Genomic DNA, 22,070 nt, shown 5'->3' with positions numbered 1-22,070 from the left:
GCATTACTGAGTGATAACTGAATTCTGCTGTGGCTCTTCGCTGCTGTAGGTGTGTAATGGGTATGACTGGACATTTTCCTGGGGGAGGGTGACCAAAGCCACACAAGAGTAAAGCTGTATGGCTACATCACATAATCCCTTGTAATCCATGTACCAGAAAAAACAAATAAAACTAATGTATCTGAACAAACTTTACCTGAAATACTGCTCTTGGATACAGGAGTTGCCTGAAGCAGAAAGCACCAAGCAAAGGTTAACGGAATGTCCAAAGCTGTTATACGTATTAATACCCAATCAAATCCATCCACTTAAGTGAATGTTTGTGGACACATTGCCAATAACTGATTCCAATTTCAGTCCATTATGAAGCCCAGATAACTCAGACTGGCAGCATAACAATTTGCTGATGGCTACTCATTTTAATATAAACCCAAATCTGTTCTGTGAGTGGATGGTTTAGCTAGAGAATTTGCAAAAACTGTGCAACCAACTTCAGTCCATTATACTGCCCTGATGATGCAGGACTGGCTGGGCAGCAGTAGTACTTGCAACCTGAGTCCATTATGCAGCCTTGATGATGCGGAACTGGCTGGGTAGAGTCCATTATGCAGCCCTGATGATGCAGGACTGGCTGGGCAGCAGTAGTACTTGCAACGTGAGTCCATTATGCAGCCCTGATGATGCAGGACTGGCTGGGTAGAGTCCATTATGCAGCCCTGATGATGCAGGACTGGCTGGGTAGAGTCCATTATGCAGCCTTGATGATGCAGGACTGGCTGGGCAGCAGTAGTACTTGCAACCTGAGTCCATTATGCAGCCCTGATGATGCAGGACTGGCTGGGTAGAGTCCATTATGCAGCCTTGATGATGCAGGACTGGCTGGGCAGCAGTAGTACTTGCAACCTGAGTCCATTATGCAGCCTTGATGATGCAGGACTGGCTGGGTAGAGTCCATTATGCAGCCCTGATGATGCAGGACTGGCTGGGTAGAGTCCATTATGCAGCCTTGATGATGCAGGACTGGCTGGGCAGCAGTAGTACTTGCAACCTCAGGCTCAATGAAGATGCCCTCCTCCTGCAGTCCACCATCCTCCTTTTGGGGGATGGGGAGATGGGGGACATTAATTTTGTATAACAGCAGAGGAGCAGCTCAGTTATATCAATGCCACCACATGAAGGCATCCACGGGTAAAACGGCCAATATACAGAAAAGATACATCACTTGGAACCTCCATATTGGATGGTTAAGTTACGTTAGGTTTGTGTAATTCCCATAATAAAAGCAATTTCAGTCTGCAGTCCACTGGGTTCAAGTTTACATGAGGGATTTGCTGCATAATCGGTCAGTACAGTATACAGAAAAGATCATCACTCAGGACCTTAATTTTTTGGAAGGGTTAAGGTAATAGATCTGGTTTGTGTAATGCCTGTAAATAAGGGCAACTTCAGCCTGCAGTCCACTGGGTTCATGTTCTGGTGAGTCTGGAGCCACAACAACCACCTCGCTAGTGTGATGCTCAGGTGACGACTGAAAAATGTCAAAGTTGGGACCAAAAAACGCCAAAGTTAGGATTTTAAAAAGGCAAAGGTTAGAACTGAAGGATGCCATTGTTATAACCCCAAATGCCAAAGTTAGGACAAAGATGCCAAGGTTAGGACTCACATTTGCCAAAAGTTAGGACCCTAAATGTCACTAAAGTGGCAATGGTTAAGACTAAACAATGCCAAAGGTTAGAACTTAAGAAATAGCAAAGTAACAGATCAAAAAATGCCAAAGGTAAGGAATGGAAGATGCCAACAGGTAGGACTGAAAGATGTCAAAGTTAGGAACAAAATGGCCGAAGGTTAGAACTAAGAAAAAAAAAAAAAAAAAAAAAGGCAAAGTTTCCGATGTTAAAAAAATGTCAAAGGTTAGAACTGAAAAATGCCAATAGTTAGGATAAAATGCCAAAGTTAGCACTAAAAAATGCTAAAGTTAGGACTGAAAGTTGCCATAGTTGGGACTAACAAATTCCAAATGTTAGGATGCAGAAATATTAAGACTTAAAACTCAGGAAATGCACAAGGGTCACCCTCTAAAATGCCAAAAATTATAATTAAAAATACCAAATGTTAAGTTAGAACTTGAGAAATGCCAAAGGTTAGGAGTGAGAGATGCCAAGGTTAGTACTGAAAAATGCCACAGAATCCAACAAATGCCAAAGGACTGGACCACAAAATGTCATGTGTTGTCTAGCCTGGGTTGGGGTAAGATTAAATACATTAATTTTCCAGCAAAACACTAAATAAACCAAACAATAAAGTGACAATAACAGGCCCAATAGTGAAGATGTATTCAAATGAAAGATGGACGGAAACACGAGTGGTGTATATAATCAGTATGGCACCAAATGCTAACTGTCAAGGCCGGGCTGTATTACTGGAGAAATATACTGGTGAAATTCTTCTGCCAACTCCCTAACATTGCCAACCACACGCACTTCATCATAGGACTCCGGATCAGTCCTATATGCTTTGGCAATTTGCTCACAGGTCCAATCCCATCTATTGCTGATGTACATGGCCACATTGAGACTGTGATATACACAAGTACCGTAATGATTACTCTGCAGCTAAATGGAGTTACAAACAAGCCGATCAGGGGGGCAATAGTTAACAAGATATTGAATAACTTGTAATGGTGGTGGATTACCTTCACTGTCAAAATAGTAAAAGCCATCATATTGATCTCTGTAGAGAACCACTGCATGTGTCCAACTCTCACACACATCCAGTATCAGAATAAACCCACAACACCGATCCAGAACATACTCGTGAAGATGCCCCTCCTCCACCCAGCAGAACCGTCCCTCAAAACGATGCCAAGTTAACAGCAGAACAACTTCATCTTTGTACAACAGCCTTACCTTATCCAGCTCCGGCACCCAGCTGTTTACACCCCTTACTAATCCCCTGCCAGACATTCTGTACAACGATAAAGGTTTCAGACAATAATACACCCGATAAGCAAGGAAAAGCTATGAAAGCAGAGGGAATCAGGAGAACTCACCAACGAACGCCCTTCTCTGATCACGATTCCACTCCAACTGAAGCATCGTTTTCTATCACATTATTTTATACTGGCCAGTCCAGGGTTACTACTCAGTTTAAAATTTACCGCCCGTCATATGTATGTTCTTGCTTCTTTAAATTAGACCTGATTTGTTGCATTATATGGGAAGCTAAAGCATAAAAAACACTGATTCTGCTAAATAAATCCTGTTTGTGTTGTCAATATTTTTCTTCAATGCAAACAAATCACAATTTGAAGGCAAATTTATTCAATAGCATTGCTATTACAATTAATTCCCTATATTATGTAAAACTTTAAAATTTAAATAATAACCAGTATATACTTCTTGTCCTAATTCGGTGACTACGATGGAAGTGTGGAATAGTGAACTTTTTTTTTTTTTTTTTACTTCGTTAATTTTGAAATGACTAGATTTTGTTATACTTCTTTTACAATAACCTGATCCAGACTGTCGACTCTAATTTTCATGTAACTTAGCTCAGCTGCAATATCGGACAATGCTGCAGCTCTACAGCCTTTCCATAGCAGTTCTTTAATCACAGTCTAGGGTTGACTTGTTACAGTTCAGCAATGATGACGGGCAGATTGCAATTAGACACTTCACCAGATCCTGTTTCATAGGTTCGCTTCCGTCGCCCAGCTCTAATGCGGGGTAGTACGGGTGGGCGTAATCGATTATTTGTAATCGATTACTTCGATTACTCGCCAGAAAAATATTGTAATCGATTATTTTTCCAGTAATCGATTATTTTATTGAGTACTTTTGGTGGATTTTTGTCATACTTCTAGCCATTAACATGCCAGGTTATGGTTTGTTAAACATCTTACGTTTGGCAATGCACTTGCAGTCCTTCGCGACTCGAAAAATTGGAGGCATTTTTGTACAGCAAGTTTTAAATGAATCCCTCGTCTCAGTGGCATAGATAGACGATTTAGCTGCCAACTCTTAGGTATGTATTTTGTTTGTGAGAACATTGATATTGATCACTGGTATTTCATTTTGTAAGCATGATATTTGGCGGAAATACCAATAAAGTGACGACTTCCAAATAACTTATCTTCGTTTTGGGGATTGGACTTCAGAAACTTTAAGATGACCCATATGATTTTCCTTAACATTAAGCTTATTATTCATGTTACGTTACAGTTTTGTAAGTAAGATTTCTTTTTGAAGCGGATTTTATAGACATGCATAAGAACAGTACACAAGACGAGATTGTCCCCCGCGGAACGCACAGCTGACTCGTAAACAAAACAATGACAGCCAACTGATCCCCGGGAATGAAGACTTCTTGGTAAGTCGCTTGCTTTCTATATTTATAGTTTTGGAAAGAATGAAAATTATAGAGCAGTCTCCAAAAGTTCACACACATACACACACACACACAAACTACCAGGTACCAGGAAACATTATAATGATTATACTGTACTTATATATTGATAGTAATCGATTACTAATCGATTAATTTCATAAAAGTAATCAGTAATCCTGATTACCATTTTTTGCTGGTATCGCCCACCCCTACGGGGTAGGCATTGAAAAAGTAGCCAGTGCGTAATTTCTATTTAATTTTGACACAAAGTAAAACACCCCAAAACAGATTTTACTCATGAAACTACTGAGCTGGCATGATATGCCACAAAGAAATTACAATATGGGAGCCTTTTGCTTATATATAATGTATTATAGGTGTCATTTTGTAAACTCAGCTTTCGTCAGCTTACTCATCTCTGTAAACATAACATAGAGACGAAACCTAGGTAATTTTACTAGAACCATCCATAAAACAGGATAACAGTGATTAAAATATTTGTCATTCGTTAGTATCCACAAAAGAAAGTAGATATGCAGGTTCGGCAGCACCTTTCAATATGCTGCCCTGCCTGACGTATGACTCTTCATAACAATACGGACCTGTTAGACGTCTTGATCATCTTAGTAACTAAATTATAACATAAATAATGCTTTAAAATGTTTCCCTGGCTCCACTGCACAGTTTATTAAGTTTACACTTCAACTCCTCGTACTTTGTTACCGTTATAGTGTTGTACCGCACTGCCGTTTGTTTGGATTAATTTGGCTGATTCACCAACTAAGCAATCGTTCAGTACATTATTTTCAGTGGAACTGCTTACTTCTTTAAAGCATGCTAAACTACACACATCAGAAGTCCTGAAGATAATCTACTTTTACTAACTGCACACGATTTATTCAAATATATGTAAACAGACAGCACACTATTTTAGTCCCCAAGCTAAGATTCTCTGAGAGCCTGGGTATTTTTTCTTTAAGGTATATAAATATGCACTGGATTGAATAAGAAAAAAGATTCTTATAAATAGCAATATTATTATAAACCTAGTATTAGGTACAATTTCACAGGTCTTTAAAACCCCGCAAAAATATTTAATCGAGGCTGGGCGACTCTAGACCACCTGGTGGCAGACCTCTGAAACAGGGAGAGGAATATAGTTAGGATTAGTGGACTACTGGTAGCCTATATCCTTGTAATGCCCTAAATAAGTAAGCTATCTGAGGAATAACTATTTCACAAAGGATTTTAACCCAGCTGCAGGATTAACAAGTCTCCATACCAGAATTAATATTGTTTGACATTTAGCTTTGGTGTTGGAGAGGGACGCGTATCCCCTAAGTTAGCCCTGCCTACCTACTGGCCAGTGGTAATTTACGGGTACTGTACTTATCTTGGCTGATGAATGTTTGGGTATACTGGCGGTTGTAGTACCACCATATGGTTAGTACACTGCTGGCAACTATAATTATTTGATATTGTCATCTCTCTCTCTCTCTCTCTCTCTCTCTCTGCTTCATTTTTGTTCATTCCTTCTTTCTCTAATGTTTTTCTTCCTATCGTTTCATCGCATTTTCCTTTAAATTCCTCCTTTCTGTCTCCCAGTCTTTATTTTCTATATTAGCTCTCGTTTTACTTTGTTTTGTTTTCTCTCGTATTTTTATTTTTCTGTTATCTCTTTTTCCTTATCTTTCTTTCACGCAAAACTTTCAACTTTTTCATCCTTTCTGCGTTGTAATACATCACAAACTACAGGAGAGGTGTGAGGCGATAGGAAGGAAAATTATCATAATTAGTACTAACTTTACCAGCTCTACCATCACCACCACAGGCATCGTCATCACCATCACCACCATCATAGCTGCGATCACCACCACTTTTATCAATGCATCCACTATCACTGTCATCATCATCATCATCACAATCACTACGATCACCACCATACTTATCATCGCATCCACTATCACTGTCATCATCATCATCATCATCATCGTCGCTACGATCACCACCACTTTTATCATCGCATCCACTATCACTATCATCATCATCATCATCATCATCATCACTAAAATGCCCGCGACCGGACCTTCCGCCCCGCCACCCCTCACACCACCACCGGGCCACCACCACCCCACCACCCGAGGAGGAGATAACGGTCAGATTAGTGACCCGGGACAAGAGGGTCATCCGACCACCTCTGACCTGGGCCCCTTCTCCCCGCAACTACCTCAACACCAGGTGAGCCCAGACCCGCAACAAGTTATACGGCGGGTTAACCCTCAACAGCAGTGGGGTGGGACTGATACGTCAGTCCCTCGTAGTCTTGTGGTGACGACCACAACTTCACCCCAACGGGACAGGAGGTCCCTAGGTGAGCCACGGAGTGTTTCCACCTACTGCCACCGCGAGCCACGAGGAAGTCCCTTCCTCTGCCGCAGTAACCCACGTGAGCCACGAGGGGCTTGTCTCCTCTGCCACAGTGAGCCACGAGGGCGTAATACCCTCTGCCACTATCAGGACAGGAGGTCCTTTGACGAGGGAAGAGAGCCCTCTATAACAAATAGGGCAGGAGGCCCAATAGTGGATTGTACGGGGCTCACGCCCCTAGCCACTCTAAAGGGTAAGAGACCCTCACACACCGCCACAAGTGGGTCCCAGTACCGATCAACCTGGTGCCACGGCAATTATAAAGACAAGAGAGAGAGTCGCCTCTGTGCTACCCTCCATAAGTGTAAGACAGACCACGGCCTCCGTGTGTCCTCTAGAGCCAGCTAACTCCTGCAGGAGTAGCCGGACACCACCCGGGGGAGTTACCCCTAAAGTGTCACCTGAACAGAGGCCTGGTCCCAGTCGGGACCTACCTCCTACCCCCGGGAAATTCTTGTCTTCCCCAGGTACCAGCGGGAGACGAGGCCGCAGCCCACACCTGACGGCGCGTTCCCCGGTAGACTTCCGCAGTCCTCGGACCCCTAGGCGAGCCCGGCAACCCGTCAACGCCGACCTCCCCCTGCCGCAGACCCTACGACGTCAGGCCCGTCTGCTACACCTGTTTGGCCCCAGTCCCTAGGGCCAACACAGACAGGCCTCCCTTCACAGTGACCAGAGGAGGGCCTATAACAGGTCGAGACCCCAGGCAAGAGGGTCTCCCTGCACCGTGACCAGAGGAGGACCTACAACAGGTCGAGACCCCAGGCAAGAGGGTCTCCCTGCACCGTGACCAGAGTGGGGACCTACACCTTACAGTGACAAAGTGATATCGCCCCAGAAACTCGGGCAAGAATAGTGACTTCCCCTTCCCTGTACTGATCCAGTGACAGAGTGAACCAGCGGGAATACACCAAAAAGTGTCCGTAAATACCTTCCCCTAACAAAGACTATAAGTTCTGGGTTCATCCGAACAGTGCTATCCCAAAGTCCAATCTAGAGTAGTCCCCCCCCCATTGTCAGTGTACGCACGGGCGAGAGTTGCCGCGCCGAGCCTAAACAGTGAACTTTATAGTGCTCTACCTCCCTTGCTAACTTATAGTAATAATCCCTCCTCGGCTCATCAAGCCCAGACATCTCCATTGCCCCGACACGCTAAGACCTTTTGGACTTTGATACAAGTGAATCCCATCCACTTACGGACTCTTAACCTATTATAAAGCATAATTAAGGAGTGTGTGAATATCCCATATTACATTAACGTAACTCTGTATGTCTGTATCCTCTGTTTATAATACCATCCTATGTGATATTGTTAAGGTGTTGTAATTAAGGTAATAGATGTGTTAAAGGTGGACTGCCTAGTTTTTATGTCCTGTTCCCTTGTTAGTGCATTACTTCCGGTCCGGAAAAAGGACCCCGTTCAGTAGCTAGTGTCTTTAGTACGAGGAGTCGGCCTAAAAACACTCAGCATAACAATCACAGTAGCAACGATCACCACCACTTTTATCATCGCATCCACTATCACTATCATAATCATCGCTACGATCACCACCACTTCTATCATCGCATCCACTATCTCCGTGATCATCATCATCATCAATGCTACGATCACCACCACTTTTATCATCGCATCCACTATCACTGTGATCACCACCACTTCTATCATCGCATCCACTATCTCCGTGATCATCATCATCATCAATGCTACGATCACCACCACTTCTATCATCGCATCCACTACCACTGTGATCACCACCACTTTTATCATCGCATCCACTATCACTGTGATCACCACCACTTTTATCATCGCATCCACTATCACTGTGATCACCACCACTTCTATCATCGCATCCACTATCACTGTGATCACCACCACTTCTATCATCGCATCCACTATCACTGTGATCACCACCACTTTTATCATCGCATCCACTATCTCCGTGATCATCATCATCATCGATGCTACGATCACCACCACTTTTATCATCGCATTCACTATCACTGTCATCATCATCACAGTCGATACGATCACCACCACTTTTATCACCACCACCACCATCACCATCACCACCACCATCACCATCACCACCACCATCACCACCACCATCACCACCACCATCACCACCACCACCACCATCACCACCACCATCACCACCATCACCACCACCACCACCATCACCATCACCACCATCACCACCATCACCACCACCATCACCACCACCACCATCACCACCACCACCATCACCACCACCACCATCACCACCATCACCATCACCACCATCACCACCATCACCATCACCACCATCACCATCATCACCACCACCACCATCACCATCACCACCACCATCACCACCACCACCACCACCACCACCACCATCACCACCACCACCATCACCATCACCACCACCATCACCACCACCATCACCACCACCATCACCACCACCACCACCACCACCATCACCACCACCACCATCACCATCACCACCACCACTATCATCACCACCACCACCATCACCACCACCACCATCACCACCACCACCACCATCACCACCATCATCACCACCACCACCATCACCACCACCACCATCACCACCACCGCCACCATCACCACCACCACCACCACCACCACCATCACCACCACCATCACCACCACCACCACCACCACTATCACCACCACCACCATCACCACCACCACCATCACCACCACCACCACCACCATCACCACCACCACCATCACCACCACCATCACCACCACCACCACCACCACCATCATCACCACCACCATCGCCACCATCACCACCACCACCATCACCACCACCACCACCATCATCACCACCACCACCACCACCACCACCACCACCACCATCACCACCACCACCATCACTGTCAAACAAAACTTAATCATCTTCACTACTGCCAGTATCATCACAACCACCACCATCATCACTATCATTATCAAATTCCATTCAGTTAACATAAAAATCGACTTAACCATCTTCACTAATACCGTCATCGTCATCATCATCATCACCATCATCGTCATCATTAGATATATTAGATGCCATGCAGCAGTACATCAGGGCATCACAAGGTACAAGAGTGGTAGGAGACAAGATGGAGTAAGGTGTAGCGGCCTGAGACTACCACAGGTGTACCCAGTTCAACCCTGTGCCCTACCACGCACACTCTCCCTCCCTTCCTTCCTTTCTACTTCACCTTTTACTCTCTTTACCTTTCTTTATTTTCTGCATTTCTCATTTCTTTCCTTCCGCCTCCTCCCTTTTTCTTTTTCCCTTTCTTTTGTTTCTCGTGTCTTTTGTGTGTTTCTTTAGAACATCAGAAGCTATAAAAGAGGCAGGAGCGAAACGGAGTCAGGTGCAGCGGCCTGGGAATCTACTACACCTGTACTGAGTTAACACCTTTACCATTTATAACGCATTTTATTTCTTTACCCTTTCCTGGCCTTTATTTCACGTTTTGCTTCATTCTTGTCATCCTTTTCTTCTGTAGTCTTCATTCTATCTTTACTTTTATCCTTTTTGTTTGTTGTCCTTTCTCTTCTTCCATTGTTCTTTTCATTTCCTGTTTTTTTTTCCTTACATTATATTTTTCCCTCTTCATCGTCTTTCTCTTCTTTCCTTTTTTACTATATAACATCAATAAAGCAACAGGTGAAGTAGGAGCCAAGGTGAAGTAAGGTGCAGCGCTCTGGGACTCTAATAAAGGTGTCTTCAGTTCCAACCATCACTACTGCTGCCATCCTCCTGTGTTTTCTCTCTCATTTCCTTTTTTCCTCCTTCCTTGCCTTTCCGTTTTTCTTCGCTTTGTTTGCTGTTCTTCTTTCGCTTCCTCCTCATTTATTTTGTATTTCTTTGTTATTTGTATTTCGTTTCTTTTTATCTTTTTCGTGCTTAATTTTTTCTTTGTCTTTCATACACTGGTATTTCTTTTATAATTGTCTCGTTTTTCCATTTACTAGCATTTTTCTGGTGTTCATTCTCTCTCTCTCTCTCTCTCTCTCTCTCTCTCTCTCATTTATTTATCTATCAGAATCACCACCACCACTAGTTACATGATATCTACACCATAAGCAAAAAGAGAAAAAGGAATATGTTCCTCCGAGCTATACCTTATTAGCTATACCTATAGCCCTGCTAGGTGACAGGAGGGCGCTACCCCTCCTGGCATGGCAGCAACGTGGCGTGGCTCGATCTCACGGTCCCCCGGGCCCGGGTTCGTCTCTGTACCTCTGAGCCACCTTGCCCCCATGCAAAAACAGAGGCAAGAGGATACATGAAGTAAGGTGGAGCCGCCTGGCACTCTATTACACCTGTGCCGAGTTCACACTTTCACCTTACCGCTATATCCCTCCTTTTATTGCTGTTTTCTATTTTATTTGCACAAGTTTTATATTGCTGTTCTCTCTGTTTTCTTTCTGTTTTCCTTTCTTGTCGTCTTTCTCATTTTCGTGACATTATTTAGTATATTGTTTAATTTACGTTGCTTCTCAGTATGCCATGACTCACTATGAACTGAATACAATCGTTTGGCGGCAGCTGGAATACGATACTAGATCCGTGAACAAAGTAAAATAAACACAACAGAATACACAGACACAATGATTAGAGAAACAGAGGAAGAGAGAGTATGATGAAAGTATTACATAAGGCAGTATAAAATGTATGACGAAAATAGGTATCATTGAAAGAGTATGGTAAATAAATAAAGAGAATGATAGCAGTAGCCTCATATATTCATGCCCAACCTTGACATGACCCTGGTGGACTGCAGTTGTGAATATCTTGTTCGATATACTGAATAATATTACGACTATAAGATTATTAATGGTAAGATCTGGAATATTGATATGGGTATAAACTGCTTTACGTGAAGATGAATAATTTAATAAACTACCAACAACGGTGGTTAGTGCAAGAACCATATATACATTACAAACGGCTGGATAAATACTTGTAGACTCTAGTCAATAAATAATGCGTGTGTTTATTGCAATGGAATAAACTTCCAACAACAGTGGTTAGTGCAAGGAGTATAGATACACTACAAACTTGTCAGGATAAATATTTGTATAGTATAGTCAATAAGTAATGGCGTGTGTTTATTGCAATGGAATAAACTACCAACAACAGTGGTTAGTGCAAGGAGTATAGATACACTACAAACTTGTCAGGATAAATATTTGTATAGTATAGTCAATAAGTAATGGCGTGTGTTTATTGCAATGGAATAAACTACCAACAACAGTGGTTAGTGCAACGAGTATAGATACACTACAAACTTGTCAGGATAAATATTTGTATAGTATAGTCAATAAGTAATGACGTGTGTTTATTTCCAGGCTGACGTGTATCCTGACGACAGTCACACGAGTAGTCAGCCTCGTCTTTCGCGGTACTCCACTTTGCCGGCTCAGGTTTTCCTGGGTGAGTAAACCATCACAAATACACAAGTTTAAGCTGTATTTTGCCATAATTTAACAATATTTGTTGGTAAATCATCTCAAAATACACTTTAAACAAGTATATTGTAATGTCTGGTAATGTTTTGGGCCACTACAAAGGGTTTTTAGGCCATTACATAGTAAATCATGGCTGTGGCAGACATTTTATAAAGTTTCATTACTTGACGGAAATCAGTTTTTCGTGGGTGTGCATGTAACGTAACCCCAGCAAAAGACAAGACCTTACCATACTTAATTATAACAACATCCTGCTGTTGTATAACTATGGTCCTATTCTCACAGCTGTACATTACAGGTTTCATACTGTACAGTGAGTCATTATCTGTCTTTCATATAGAAACATGTTTGTTCTTTCCAACAAACATGGTATTTTTCGTTCTCCTGCCAGTGAGTCGGAAGGTGTGGTGGGCAAGGGAGAGGCTTTCCTTTTTATACTTTCTCTCTTTTTCCTCAACATTTAAAATGGATAAGAGCCAATAGGCCTCTTGTTATATGGACTTCCAATGTACTCCTGTATTTAATCCACATAGTTATAACCATCATCATCATCATCATCATGGCAACTCTCAGCACCACCACCACTGGCTACATCAGATCAAAGCCACCACTATATAACGCCATCACAAGCTAGGACAGAGGTAGGACACAAGATGCAGTAAGGTGGAGCGGCCTGGCACACTACTACACCTGTACCCACGACAACTCTTTGTTCTGACCGTCTACTTTATTCCTTCTCTTTCACCCTTTACATCATTTCTCTTTATTTTGCACCTCTCTCACTTTCTCATTTTCTTCTTTCGCTTATTATTTCTTCCTTCTCCTTTTCTTTTCACTATTTCACTACAGTACAGCATCACGAGCTACAAGACAGGCCGCTGCAGCGGAGCCATCGACGTAGAGCTGAAGGTGCTGTCTCCGTTTGTCATCATCATCATCATCATCATCATCACCATCACCATCATCATTGCATGCACAGAGTTATCATCATCACCATAATCATCATCACCACCACCATCGTCATCAATATCATCATCATCATCATCGTAATCATCATCATCGTCATCACCATCATCATCATCACCACAGTAATCATCACCATCATCATCATCACCACCTTAAACATCATCATCATCATTACATGCAGAAAGGTTATCACAACCATAATCATCATCATTATCATCATCATCACCACCGTAATCATCATCATCATCATCATCATCATCATCATCATCATCACCATCTTAAGCATCATCATCATTACATCCAGAAAGGTTATCACAACCATAATCATCATCATCATTATCATCATCATCATCACCACCGTAATCATCATCATCATTACATGCAGAAGGGTTATCACAACCATAATCATCATCATCATTATCATCATCATCATCATCATCATCACCACAGTTATCATCATCATCATCATTATTATCATCATCACCACCGTAATCATCATCATTATCATCATCACCACCTTAATCATCATTATCATCATCATCATCACCACCGTAATCAACATCATCATCATCATCATCCCACAGTAGTCATCACACCATCATCATTATCATCACCATAATCATCATCATCATCATCATCACCACCGCCGCTAACAAATCACGCCATCATCATCATCATCATCATCACCTAAATCATTATCATCATCATTTCATGCGCAAAGGTCATCATCACTAATCATCATCATCATCATCATCCTTTTCCTTCCTTATAATAAAAGCGATGGGCAAGAGGCAGGATGCACAACTTAAAAGGAATACGGAAAACCAGATTATTATCCACTTATAAATCAGTAACACACACACACACACACACACACACACACACACACACACACTGATACCTATTATTCAGCAAAGCCTCTTCACAAACCATATCAACCCTCACACAACTGTCATTCAGTGATTCATTCACTAAGTACAGTACTGTTAACACACAGAATTTTTAGTTTTTGATTCACATATATTCACCAAACACCAACACCCACACAATTACTATTCACTGATTCACATATATTCACCAAACACCAACACCCACACAATTACTATTCACTGATTCACATATATTCACCAAACACCAACACCCACACAATTACTATTCACTGATTGACATATATTCACCAAACACCAACACCCACACAATTACTATTCACTGATTCACATATATTCATCAAACACCAACACCCACACAATTACTATTCACTGATTGACATATATTCACCAAACACCAACACCCACACAATTACTATTCACTGATTCACATATATTCACCAAACACCAACACCCACACAATTACTATTCACTGATTCACATATATTCACCAAACACCAACACCCACACAATTACTATTCACTGATTCACATATATTCACCAAACACCAACACCCACACAATTACTATTCACTGATTCACATATATTCACCAAACACCAACACCCACACAATTACTATTCACTGATTCACATATATTCACCAAACACCAACACCCACACCAGCTCACGTCTGCTCTGCCTCCCAACACTGGCATAAAACATTGTCTGTTTCGCGTTTCAATTGTCAGGAATCTGTTATGGTATTGTTTGTGTACAGTTGTGGACAAAAATATTGATCCACTTCCATCATGTTTGTTTGACAATGAACAATGACTTTCGAAATACTGTGAGGTGACCATTACAGCCTAACTATCTTTTCATTATTTTACATAGACGTTTAATAATTCTTCGACTGAAAATTGGAGCGATATTATCATCTACGATTGTACAGTCGAAAAATAAATAAATAAATAAATAAATAAAGCGAGCACGAGGGGTGCGATGATATCCAAAAAGATCGCTATATCTATTTATCTGTCTAGCTATCTATAGCCAGACGCCTTAATTCCGAACATGGTGCTCACAAACAAATCGCCTCCATGTCCCCTTGTTCCCTGCTATTTCTCTGCCCTCCCGCCAACTTACCCCCCCCCCTCTCATATACCTCTCTACTCCATTCCTCCACTTCATCCTCGGTCTCCCCCCCCCTCCGCCTCACCCACACACTCAAGAAGGGTAATTAATTATCACCTGGATATGCTTATAATAATAAAGACGCACATTTGTCACAAGTAAGCGATATATGTTGTCTCTGCGAAAAAAGTTTGCCAGCGTTGTGACTAAGCATTAGGTATTTTCCAGTATCCGTCGTCCATGGTGTCAAAGTACTTCGTGCTGAGTGTGCACCCATACTTTTTTGATCGACTGTACCTGGTATTTGTTTTTCCAATAGGATTATCATTAGTAAAATATCAGTACTGAATACTATACCCTGTTTACTTTAACTTGGCCTAAGCTGGCCATCTATCCATCATGAATGCCGAGCTATAGCAAGAGATTAACACGAAAAAGGGCTGTGGAAAGAATGTACAGCCGTAGTATTATCTTATCCTGCCAATGAGCTACGGGGGTTTAGGTCGCCACATAGACCATCTTATGGATTTTGGGTCGCCAAGAAAAAAGGTTAAGAAGCACTGCTGTAAAGGCATGGGAGCCAGGAAGTACAAGACACATTGGTGTCCCCGGTGCCTTACTGATGGAAGTGATATCTGTGAATCGTCTGTCATTCTTGGCTGATGTCCCTACATCCATCCAAATGTGAGCGTTGAATCGGTGACAGTGATTCAGTAGGATGATGGCAACATCCGTGTCCGATGCCCTTACTGCTATGTTTCCCACATTGCCTTTATCAACATAACTGACATGTGCACAAATTAGGGTGTCTGCCTCCTTATGGTTGGTCTTCAGGACCTCCATTTCTTCCCTGGTGACCCTCCCATCTGTCACATAGAAGAGAAAGCATTCCCCAAGGTAGGAGAGGTACACCTGACGTCCCTGAATTATATGAGCATACTGCTTGGCTTTCCACTCTGCTGCAAGGAATTTAGGCAGTTGTTCATTGAATGATCTTGATTGGAGACAGTCGTTCATGCTTCTTGGTCTGTGTTGTTCTGGCCCAGTAATGGTGTATACTCTCTCTTCCATATGGTCACGACCTCTCAGTGCCTTTTCGCTGTCTTTGGTGGATGGAACAGGGTATGAATCAAACACAAGGTGAACTCTCAAATGGGAAAGGCTTGTAAGCTGCCTTAAAATGCATGCAGCTAAAGCACCATAAGTCCCTGCAATGTGCGGCGGAAGAACATCAAGCAGAAAAATCCCATCTGTGACGAATGCATCGATGCAGCTTGGCAAAGAAGATGGAACTTTGCTCTCAAGAAGATTCAGAAGCCTACTCTTCACGGTCTTCACCATGAAGCCATCAGTGCTACACATAGATAGTGGAACTGGTGTCAGCGGATATGAGAAGACATGTTCCAAATCTAGTTTCCTCTGGCAAGCTGTGATAACCAAGCACCCCATAGGATCACGAGCACAAACCAGTGATACAATACGTTTGTCTGAGGCACCTTTGTTTACTTTGCCATATTCTTTGAAGGTTTCAAGCTTCTCCCTCTTCATGGGACGTTCAAATTGAGCTGGGTCATCTGTGTAGACAGTAACAAACTCCTTGTGCTTCTTCTGCCCTCTCTTCCGCACAGCAAGCAAACATATGTGGATTGGTTCTGCTGCAGCATTCCCAGTGCTGATGTTGAATAGCTTCTTGGGTGCCTCCTCCATTTGAAAAGGATTGCAAGAACTCTGAATCTGACTAATTACTTTCTGAAGATCACTTGTGTCCCATTTGATGCGAGTTGCACGAAGTTCAGCTGTTGTGTCTTCAGTTTGAGATAATCTAGCCATTTCTTGTGCCTTTGAAATTATAGCAGCTCTAGTGGACTTTGTTAACATCCATCGGAGGCGTGAACTGTAGTTGTTTGTAACAGATGACAAACCAGTCCGTCTGGATGCTGCTTCAGCATTTAGTGTCTGCTCACAGGGCATCTACTGAATAGCTTCTCTGTCCTCATGATGGAGAAGGCGCCATTCTCCAAGATAGGACGAAGGCCTGGGTGTGTGCGATCCATATTCACCAAACCCAGTTGAAATTTTGTAAGCCGTCGACCGTAGTTCATGTGATTCATCATGAAGAACAACCCTATGATTGGTGTAAGAGCATGGGTGAAGAGATCAACATCATTTGTTCGAATGGCTCGCTCAAGGAAATGGAAGTCATGAATGAAGTCAATGTAAACCATCCAGAATTGAGCAGTCGGCCCATGCGCTCCTGATCTGGTTTCGTCTGAGTATTCTTTGTACATTGTGACACAGTTGATGAACACTGGGGATGACTGTGTTCGTTTCCACACTTCTTCATCTTGTCTTAATTGCAACTCTGAAAATACATGTTCAAGATTATCCTTCCCTTCATATGGGGGAGCGCGGTAGCTCGGTGGTAGGGTGTCGTAATCGTGAGGTTGCGATTTCGCGCCCCGCCCGGTGGCTGCCGTGCTGGGAGGGGTAGCGCTCTCCTGTAACCCTAGCAGGGCTATATGATCTGATGAGGTCTAGCTCGGGGATTTATCCCTTTATTCTTGCCTTCATATGTACCAAGGAATGCCTGGAAATGAAGAACTACCAATGACAAGGCCAGAATGGGGTGTAAACGATTTGCATCGGTTGAAATGTTTGCCACCGAGGAAGCCATTCAAGGATCCAGAAGCAAGGACATCTGTGTCTGTCAGCATCTCAGGGCCTCCTGAAGAATCAATCACTTTCCCTATAGCTTTGAACAAAGCCATCTCAATATGAAATGGACCAAGCATGATGAAGATGTTATCAGATCTTGGCGACTCAGTCGCCTGGATCTGCATTGCTGGTTTTGCAGCATTCAGGTCATATGTAACAACGCCATAGCACTGACCACATTCTTGAGCACATTTCTGTGTGATGTTCATTGTCTCTTGTACGACATCTTGGGAAGTTATTGATTTGTTCAGGTTTTTCATGTACAATACACTCTATTCTGTGGTACTGTCTGAGCAAACCAAAGCATTGAAGCCCACCCACATGGGAATGTTTTCCAACTGCATAGCATGACATATCATCCAGGCCAGATCCATTTCCAGAGCCTTGTTCTTCTTATCAGGTGTATGATCAACGTCAGCGATGTCATAATCAAATGTACCCATTCGGGGCTTCTTGCGATATGGTTCAAGTGGCCGCTCATGGACTTGGGGTTTCCTTATCCTTGACAGCAATCGTTTGCCAGTACACTGTTCTGATGAAGTTTGAATTACCTGATTAATGGCCTCCTCCTTCCCTGACACATCCTAATTCTGATACAAACCTCCCATGGTGTCATGAAGTGTGTTTGCACCTGACAAAGTCTCTGGTAGTTCACCAAAATTATCAAATGTCAAACCACACACCTGATCAGTGAGTGTTCCCTCTGGACAGGCCTGATCCATTTTCAGAATGGTTTCACCAAGTGATGTTTCTGTTTCCTCAATGGTATGGTAATTGACAATGTAACCACGTCTGTTGAACATCTCAATCAGCTTTCTGCTACCAGTTATGGATTTGATTGCCATTCCAAGGATTATCTGCTTGCCTGGTTTTACTTTGCCATTTTGGGATATGAACATGGCATAATGGCACGAGGACACAGCACGGCGTTTAAGCTTGGGACTGTAAGTACTTTGATTGGGACCCCTGTATAAAACCTGAAAGAAATGAAGTAACAGGTCTGGAGTTGTAACTTCCCCTTCATACAGGTTTTGGAGTGTGGGATTTTCTGGAAGAGATGTACTGTATTCGGTGCATTTTCGATGGTTTTTCTCAAAATTAAGGCAGCTTTGTTAATTGTAGCTTCTGGAGATGCAGCATAATCATATGGTACTTGGATTAGATGCCCAGCTAAACCTGTGGGATAAATAATATGACCCGACTTTCTAGCCCTACAACACTCTGTCCTTATTTTGTCACCAGATTTATTCTGCAAGTTTTTGGCCAGGTTTCTAGCTATGCTTATAGGCTCTTCACCAGCAAATTCACAAAGCTCTTGGTACCAGGTGTAAATGGAAGTCAGAAGGCAAGGATAATAGATTTCTCAGTGTATGTATATATACCTAACAGCGCAGCTTTACCTGAAGCATTAGGCATGTTAGGCCTACTGACAGATGGTACACTAAGGAGGTATGCATTCCTACAACTGTGATTAAACCTCACCTCTTTGTACCGAAAACTTGCATCAGTAATCTTTGCCAGAAGTGCACTGTCCGGTTTAGCAATAGCATCAGCCTTTACTTTCTCCTCTGCCTCTGGGGTTTCACATAAACCTAGTGGCTCCTCCACACCACCTTTCTTTTTCCTTTCTTTCTTGCAAAATAGACAGACGCGCGGGAAAGTACCGGTACCTGTGTTTGATGTTGACGGGACAAAGCTGATGATCGAAGTGTCTTTTCTGAATCAGATGGAGAGGGTGTTTTCACCGTTGTATCATCATAAGGATTGGCTGTAAAGTGTTTATAACAGCTGTAGTGACAGCCATGACTACTGTCGAATTCACCAGGCAGAGACTGAACCACAGCAAAGTACTTTGATGTTGCAAAGTTTGGTTTCAGTCGTCTCCTTGCTGCAGCATTCGTAATTGCACACCCTGCTCTGCCTTGATTGGGAGTATTTTTCCAGTAGTCTTTTCATTTGGTTTGCCTGTGTGGAGGATACACTCCATGGTTTTAGGGGCACTTCTGTTTTCATATTCCATGTTGTTTCATTGCATTGCATTGGACCTGAAAAGGAAGGACAAACTGTGAGAGTTCACAGATAATATCTTACATAATGTCTGTTTAACCAGGCACACTGATCAACACTGAAATATCACCAAATGCTTCATTTTCATGCTGGTTTTATTGGTATATCATGCATTTTTGATAGTAGGCTATATGCTTAAGTTTATCAGTTTTCAGGTCAGGAAAACCATTAATCAGTGACCTTTGACGTTGTCTTAAGTGACCTTCCCACCACATAATTCTGTCTTAAGCTGGTGATTCTTGATATATTGACCTTATTCTACAATTTCTATGTAGGTTTAAGTTTGTAGTTTCTATGTCAAATAAAACACTAATTAGCATATGTCTTAACTGACCTTTTCACCAGAGAATTTTGTCTTATGTTGCAGATTCATAATTAGTACCGTTTTCCCAACAGTTTACCACAGGAGTTAGTCTTATAGGCTCTATGTCAAATAAAGTGATATTGGGGGTATTCTTAAAGGGCCCCCCCCGCCCCACCCATCACTGGCTGCACTTAATACAAAGGTTCCTGTGGTCAGGTAGGCTACCTGTACATCACCCACCAGTCAATGCTTTTATAGCTTCCATGTCAAGTAAATCTCAGCCAGCTCTTGGACTAACCCATTTAACGAACAGTTATATTCCCGTCAGGTCCATTAGATATTCCAATGTTAACTCCTTATGTAGCGACAGTGACCGGATTCGCTAATGGTCGCATGATCTTGGCGCCACGCTTACTGGCAGTTGCATGGTAAAGCATCTGCTGCCTGGCACTGCTGTTCCCCTTCTGAAGAAATTGATAGGATGGTGGATACAGAAAAGCCAAGGTTTTCAATATGGATAAGATTGGGCTATTTTGGAAGTGCTGCTTCCCTCTATACTGTACTTTTCTACCACAGGAAGAAAGGCAGGCCAGTCATTGTCGTTTGTCAAGGTGACTGACAATTTGTTGCTTTATGCCCTTATGATGTTACTGTTCTATGTCGTGTTTTATTGGGGAATAGAAAGAGGAGAGGTATATGTTTTATAGAGCTTGTCAGTATGTTTGGGCAATATATATATGTTTTGGGGTGGGGGTGGGGGAGTGAGGGTGAGGCTTAAGTTGTAATTACCACATTAGCTTCTATACGTTATACATCACAGTAAAGGGTTTAATAGACTGATAGACAAGGTTTAAGTTACACCTGACCTAAGGTTAACAAATAATCCTTGTAACTTGAGGGGCAACACTGTATATAACAACCGGCAGAGAGGTGGCCTGCAGACCTACCGGACCCAGGTTCAAATCCACGCTGGGACTGGTGTATTGGTATTAGCGGGGGTACTTTTATGACATGTCGGCTGGTCATCTGGTAGATCAGGAAAGTCCGCTTTTATGACATTCAAATCCTTAACCTGTTCCCTGCCCCAGCCGGGATTCGAACCTGGGTCCATCAGGACAGCAGGCCGCCTCTCTACCGATTCAGCCACCGCCTCCCCCAGGATTACCCATAGGAACGGAAATATGCAAGCGGGAAAGGTATCGAGTCCCAACTTAACAGACAAGGAGGCAAAGAATTTAAGCCTAGAAGGTAGAATTCTATTCCCATGTACGAAAAAAAAAAAAAGTTATTTTAATTTTAAAGGGTCAACTAAACTATTATATTCACATTTATAGAAGAAAAAGTGCTTAGAAGTACAAGTTCAGTAATGAGCTTATAATTTTCAGTGGCCGTCAGTTGGGTGTAATTCGGAAAGTTAACCCCAGACTAAACCTAAAAGTGGTAGGCCTTTGGCTGGATTGTACTGCCTTACTACAGTACTGCACAATCCATCACCCCTGGGGGTTCGCGTAAGGACTTATCATCAATCTGAGGGTTTTGTTTAGCCAGGGATGGGCCTCTTCCTCAGTCTCCAATTCCTTACAACCCAATTCCTTGGCCAAGAACTTCAAGCAAGAAAAGCAACAGCAAAAAATACTGCAAAACGTATACGATAAAATGAAGTTATTTCTTGTCAAAAACTAAGGTAAGACAGAAAACAATTCAAATCAAAACCAACCGCTCAGGG

The sequence above is a fragment of the Coenobita brevimanus genome, chromosome 101, assembly GCF_032717465.1.
Source record: "Coenobita brevimanus isolate Jiangsu-jjx chromosome 101, ASM3271746v2, whole genome shotgun sequence".
NCBI classification, from domain to species: domain Eukaryota; kingdom Metazoa; phylum Arthropoda; class Malacostraca; order Decapoda; family Coenobitidae; genus Coenobita; species Coenobita brevimanus.
The sequence above is the reverse complement of the archived record's forward strand: the minus strand, read 5'-3'. Positions refer to the sequence as shown.